Source organism: Lithobates pipiens, unplaced genomic scaffold (assembly GCF_037356315.1).
Source record: "Lithobates pipiens isolate NorthernLeopardFrog02 unplaced genomic scaffold, aLitPip1_a1.2 Scaffold_30, whole genome shotgun sequence".
NCBI classification, from domain to species: Eukaryota; Metazoa; Chordata; class Amphibia; order Anura; family Ranidae; genus Lithobates; species Lithobates pipiens.
In genome coordinates, this window is record NW_027507791.1 from 39,677,828 (window position 1) to 39,684,140 (window position 6,313).

Below are 6,313 nucleotides of genomic sequence, written 5' to 3' on the forward strand. Positions count from 1 at the left end.
CTGGTGTTCTAACTGGCCTAAAAGGGGAAAGCGACAGAGAAAACGATGAGCAGCCGTGTTGCTACTGGAGACGATGAGTGGCAGTTTGAGCCATTTGCTGAAATGCTTGCAGCGATTGCAAGGAAGCGGCCTTATTTGAATTATAAATTGAATTATGAGGTGAGAATGAATGAATGAATGAGGTGAACAGCTGTGTTGCTACTGGAGACGATGAGTGGTCGTATTAAGCCATTGCAGAGATGCTTGCAGCAATTGCAAGAAAGCAGCTTTATCTGAATCTATAAATTTAATTATAAGTGTGTAGGAATGAGGAGAGCAACCGTTTTGCTACTAGAGATGAGTGGCCGTATTGAGCCATTGCATCGATGCTCGCAGCGATTGCAAGGAAGCAGCTTTATTTGAAAGGTGAAAGCAATGTTTTGCGGATTTATAAGTGTGTAGGTATGAGGTGAACAGCAGTGTTGCTACTGGAGACGATTGGCAGTTTTGAGCCAAATGCAGAAAGACTTGCAGCGATTGCAAGAACGCAGCTTTGTTGAAAGGCGAAAGAAAGGTTATAGAGGAGATGGGATTATGTAGGAATGACCTGCGCAATACTGAGCAAATTGGTGGAGAAAATAGTGTATGATCATGTATGGATAGACTGAGAAAGTCAAACGTAAGTACTGCTGAATTCGTACAGTCGATGTGACTAGTTTGAACTGGGCTATAGCTATGGAATAGTCTGCGAACGATTTGACCCATTTGAGTCGGTGATGCAACAGGATTCGGCTTGGTTGTTAGAGTTGCGTTTGGCAAGGACTGGAATCGTTGCGCCGACGTTGCGACTAGACTCGAATCCTCCGTAGATGCGACTGAGAGGCTCGTATATGGGATCCGACCGTATCGCTGAGGATATGGCTGGGTTCGGATTGATTGAATTGTGATGGTGGTTGAAGGGGCTGGTGATTGTCAATGATCCGAAACATAGAAGCGAAGTTGCGACTAGATTCGAAACGACCGTAGATGCGAGGTGACTACAGGGCTCGTATGACAGATCTGCCCGTGTTGCAGATGATATGGCTGGGTTTGAATCGACTAAATGGTGATGGCGGTTGAAGGGGCTTGTGACTGCCGAGGATCCGAAACATAGAAGCGAAGTTGCGACTAGATTTCGAATCGGCCATAGATATGAGGTGACTACGGGGCTCGTATGACAGATCTGACCGTATTGCCAATGATATGGCTGGGTTCGAATCAACTAAATGGTGATGACGGTTGAAGGGGCTTGTGATTGCCGAGGATCCGAAAAATAGAAGCGAAGTTGCGACTAGATTTCGAATCGGCCGTAGATGCGAGGTGAGCAAGGGGCTTGAATGTCGAATTTGACCGCATCGACCGTGAAGTGATCGGCTCGAGTAAACCCGCGTTGGGTAGAAAGGATGAAATACATGAAAGATGACATAGACTTACGGTGGCGTAAGTGCGACTTTGCAAAACGAACATGATAAACGAACATGATAAGGTAACTATTGGAGTTTAGAAGAGCGGTAACAACAAAGTCCTACCTGCGACAGCGAGTGTGTAGCGGTCCGAGCGTGGGAAAATCGATGAAGATATACGACCGATCTCGAAGGTACAACTACGTGGACATGCAGTGAGTTGGCAGAGTCAGCCTCTGCAATACATTTGACATGAATCAGCTCAAAAATGTATGAGATGAATCTGATATAAATTGGCAGTAAGGAGTATCTGATACGAATTGGTTGTAGAGTGTATGCCATTCCTTACTGTGAAACCAAACACCTATCAACCACCCATCCCCCCAGGCTAGTCAAGTGCAGGAAAGACATCAGGTGGGTTTAATTACACCTCAATCAGCCACAGAAACCCATACAAACAATACCTGTTTATCTCAAAAAAGGATGAGAACAGTGAATTTTATAACCAGTGAAGCCTATGGCGAATGATATTGGAGAACAACCGACAGCGACTCGGAGGCTTGGATCTATGAATGAATCATATGTTTGGTAGAAAGAATTTACGAATGTACTATGCCTGTGCTGAACGATGTCGGGACATGAGTGTCAACAACTCAGAGGTAGGTTTTGCGAAAGGGGTGCAGGATAGTAAGCATGATAAGCCGCAAGTTTGCACATGATATGAAAAGATTCGGATACTACTTATCTGCGACCATGAGCGGGAACCGCCGACGAAGACCACGAATGAAGAAGCCGAAGTGCACCTACGATTGGACACACAGATAGACGACCGTGAGGGAGCTGAGAAGAGTCGGCCCCTTGATGTGCAGTACCTTGCACTGGAACCGACACAGACCGTTGTGGGTGGTCTGATTATATGCCCTCCGGGCTCCTCCCATAATTACGGGCCACCATACTGGCCCTCTTATATATATATATAGATATATATATATATATATATATATATATATATATATATATATATATATATATATATATATATATATATATATATATATATATATATATATATATATATGTATATATCAAATAAAAAGCATGCAGCTCTGAGGCAGATGCAGACACAGCAAACAGAGGCTCAGCATGGAGGACGGGACTCAGCACTCATCTAAATGAGCCCAAAATTCCTAAACGTCCATGTACAGCTGTGATGGACCTGACTAATATTTATTTTTGGCCAAAACTTGATAAATTCATATGAATTTTAAAAATTCCTTAGAGGAAGCGATCACCATATCTTGTGATGTGATGTGTGTTGTATACGTGTGCCAAGACTACCATTTATCTCTGGAGGCGGCCATTGTGTGAATATTGGATGTGGTTCTAGTTCCAGGGCAGAGTAGACCTGTACAGCCTCTCATAGAGGCACTTCTATCCCGGAACCAGAACCCCCTCCAGCAGTTAGGATGAGGACTCCTCCAGTACCGGATGAGATGGTCGGATGTGTGCACAGCTGTACTAACACTAAAAATACTGATTATTTTCTTCTTAAAGTAAAATTAAACCCTCATGCTGTGTACATACAACCGGACTTTCCGGTAAACTAGGTCCAACGGGATTAGTCCGTAGGACAATCCGATCGTGTGTGGGCTAATCCGGACCTAGAAATAGAACATGTTTCAAATCTATCCGACGGACTCAATTCCGACTGACTCGAATCGTAAAAAACTTTCGTCTGTATGCTGGTCTGAGGGACCAAATACGACGCAAGGGCAGCTATTGGCTACTGGCTATTTTTTCTGTCCTGCTTACGTCACCCCATTTGAATGAACGGACTTTCGACCTGACTTAGTCCGTTTATATGTGTCCAAGTCCGTTCGTTCGGAAAGTCCGCCGGAACTCCATCGAAAGCCCGTCGGAAAAACTGTCGGACCTAGTTTGCTGGAAAGTCCGGTCGTGTATACACCAAAAAAAATCCCCATTAAGCTATTTTGTAAAATTCTTATCCCAGCATTGCAGTTTACAATTTTCAATGTAGCTGGCTCCTGCTATCTCAGTACTGCTTCACTAAATTTCTGGTCTTCACAGGAAAGAATTAACAGTGAGCAGCACATTTTCCAGCCAGTCTGTTTGCTGGAAGAAGGTGTGGGGAGGAGGTGAAGGAGAGAGAATAGGGTGGGGGGAGGAGTAGGATGGAGGGGCAGAGGATTTCCTTTCCATCCTAGGCTAAGGGGCTGTGTTTCTATTGATTGACACCGCGTAGGGAGACACAACTCTAGTCCCTGAATGCAAGGGTGACTCCATAGGTTGCTGCAGGAGAAAGGAAACCACCCTTAAACAGAAATCCTTCGGCAACGGTCATGGCATCAACTAAAACTGGAGCATAGGCAAGGATTAAATGATGAAGAAGCTGTATACCTAGTAAGAGATAAAATCCGCTGCTAAAAGTGTTACAAAGCGCCTAGAGGCGATTCAGTTCGCCTTGTGCGCTATACAAGTATTTCATTCATTCATGCAAAATGTCGGGTGTAATATCACTTTAAAGCCAAGAAACAGAAAATATAACTGGAATATATGAGAACGTGACTGACTGGTTAAATTGATTATGGACTGCTAAGCCCTAAAGCTCCATCAAGTGGCCATGTTACCAGCCTTCCCTTGCAGCACCGGGGGGCTCTGAGCCCAGTTATCACTCAAGACATTGCCTGCTTGATGTTTGGATACTTATATTGACTTCCTCCAGTGTCTCAGTTTACCACTCACAGTCCAAATATTGAGGCAGAATAAATGACTTGTGACAAAGCTGACCATATCGGGTTCCCTATTATTGTGTATTACTGTAGTGGATACAACCGGTCCACTTAGCCAAGCACGGGTGGAAAACGTTTTTGTGTCTCCTGCAAAGAATTGTGTCATTGTTAAGATTTAGAGAATAATTAATGTATTCCCATCATCTGCTATTTCTAACACTCTCCTCTTCCAGAGCTCTTCTCCGCTCCAGAAATAAAAGTGCCCCCGTCCAGGGTAATAGAAGGAGATGAGATGACGGTGAGATGTGACACCAGACTGGATCCGCTCAGAGGCGGCACAGAGCTGCACTTTGCCTTCTACAGAGATGGACGGACTGTGCGGGGATACAATGTATCTGATACATACAGAGTGCCGTCATCTCAGCTGGAGGATTCTGGGAAATATACCTGTAGAGTGAGGACGGCATCTAAGACTGTGAGGAAGTTGAGCGATGGGTTCTATATACAGATATATGGTGAGGATGTAACCCTAAATGAATGCCTATTGTCCAATCATATATTATCCTTATATACACTTTTAATTTTTTATTATTATTATTAACGATTTATATAGCGCCAACAGTTTACGCAGTGCTTTACAATGTATAGGGGGGGACAACACAATTACAGTACAATACAAAAGGTACAGGTGGGCCCGGCTCATAGAGCTTACATTCTAAAGGGAGGGGGTGGTGGTACAAAAGGTAATAGCTGCAGAGAATGATTTGATGGGGGGTGGCTCAGGGGACAGTTAGGTGGTTGTGGGATAGGCTTCCCTGAATAAATGAGTTTTCAGGGAACTCTTAAAGGTGGACAGGGTAGGGGCTGAGCGGACAGACTGGGGCAGGGAGTTCCAGAGGATGGGAGAGGCTCTGGAGAAGTCTTGAAGGCGAGCATGAGAGGAGGTAACAAGGGAGCTAGAAAGCAGGAGGTCGTCGGAGGAGCGGAGGAGGATGATTTGGGCGATATCTGCAGATGAGGTTGGTGATGTAGATGAGGGCGATGTTGTGGATGGCCTTGTATGTTATGGTTAGCATTTTGAATTTTATACGGTGGAGGAGGGGAAGTCAGTGAAGGGATTGGCAGAGAGGGGGCGGCAGTCACGGAACGATTAGTGAGGTGTATTAGTCTAGCAGCATCATTCATAATAGACTGGAGGGGGGAGGAGCTTGTGTAAGGGTTGGCCATTAAGGAGAGAGTTGCAGTAGTCAAGGCGGGAAATAATCAAGGAGTGAACGAGTTGCTTTGTGGTGTGATTAGTCAGGAAGGGTAGAATTTTGGAGATGTTGCGTAGGTGAAGGCGGCAGGATTTAGCCACTGATTGGATATGGGGGCTGAAGGAGAGGTCAGAGTCAATGATTACACCCAGGACCCTGGCATGTGTGGAGGACCAATGGTTGTGTTGTTGATATTAATGATGAAGTCACAAGGGGGGGATCGTGAAGGAGGAAATATAAGAAAGAAAGAATAGAAAGATTGAGTTTGAGGAAGTGGTGTGACCTCCATACTGATATGTCATTCAGTAAGTTGGAGATCTGTGAGGAGATTGAGGGGGTGAGTTGAAGAGTGGAGAGATAAATCTGGGTGTCGTTGGCATGGAGGTGGTATTGGAAACCATGAGAGGTTATCAACTGGCCCAGGGAAGAGGTTTAGAGCAATAATAGGAGGGAATCATTTCTTTTTATTCACAAGTGGAGGGAATAGGACTCATACTGACCAATCATTTTCATCCTTTCCTTTTCCAGAGATCTCTCCTCCAAAAATAGAAGTGACCCCGTCCAGGGTAATAGAAGGAGATGAGATGACGGTGAGATGTGACACCAGACGGGATCCGCTCAGAGGCGGCACAGAGCTGCACTTTGCCTTCTACAGAGATGGACGGACTGTGCGGGGATACAATGTATCTGATACATACAGAGTGCCGTCATCTCAGCTGGAGGATTCTGGGAATTATACCTGTGATGTGAGGACGGCGTCTGGCACTATGAGGAGGATGAGTGATGGGATCCATATTCAGATATATGGTGAGGATGTAAACATAAAATAATGGTTTTGTTCCAATGATACTTTAGCCTTATATACACTTTTCATTTCTTTATTCCC

At 44.8% G+C, this 6,313-nt stretch overlaps 1 protein-coding gene across 1 annotated transcript in view; it reads left to right on the plus strand.

Annotated features, from left to right (window-relative positions):
• LOC143942183 (high affinity immunoglobulin gamma Fc receptor I-like) overlaps nucleotides 1–6,313 on the plus strand; it is a 70,826-nt gene that overhangs the window by 11,604 nt on the left and 52,909 nt on the right. The gene's annotated exons all lie outside the window — the stretch shown is intronic.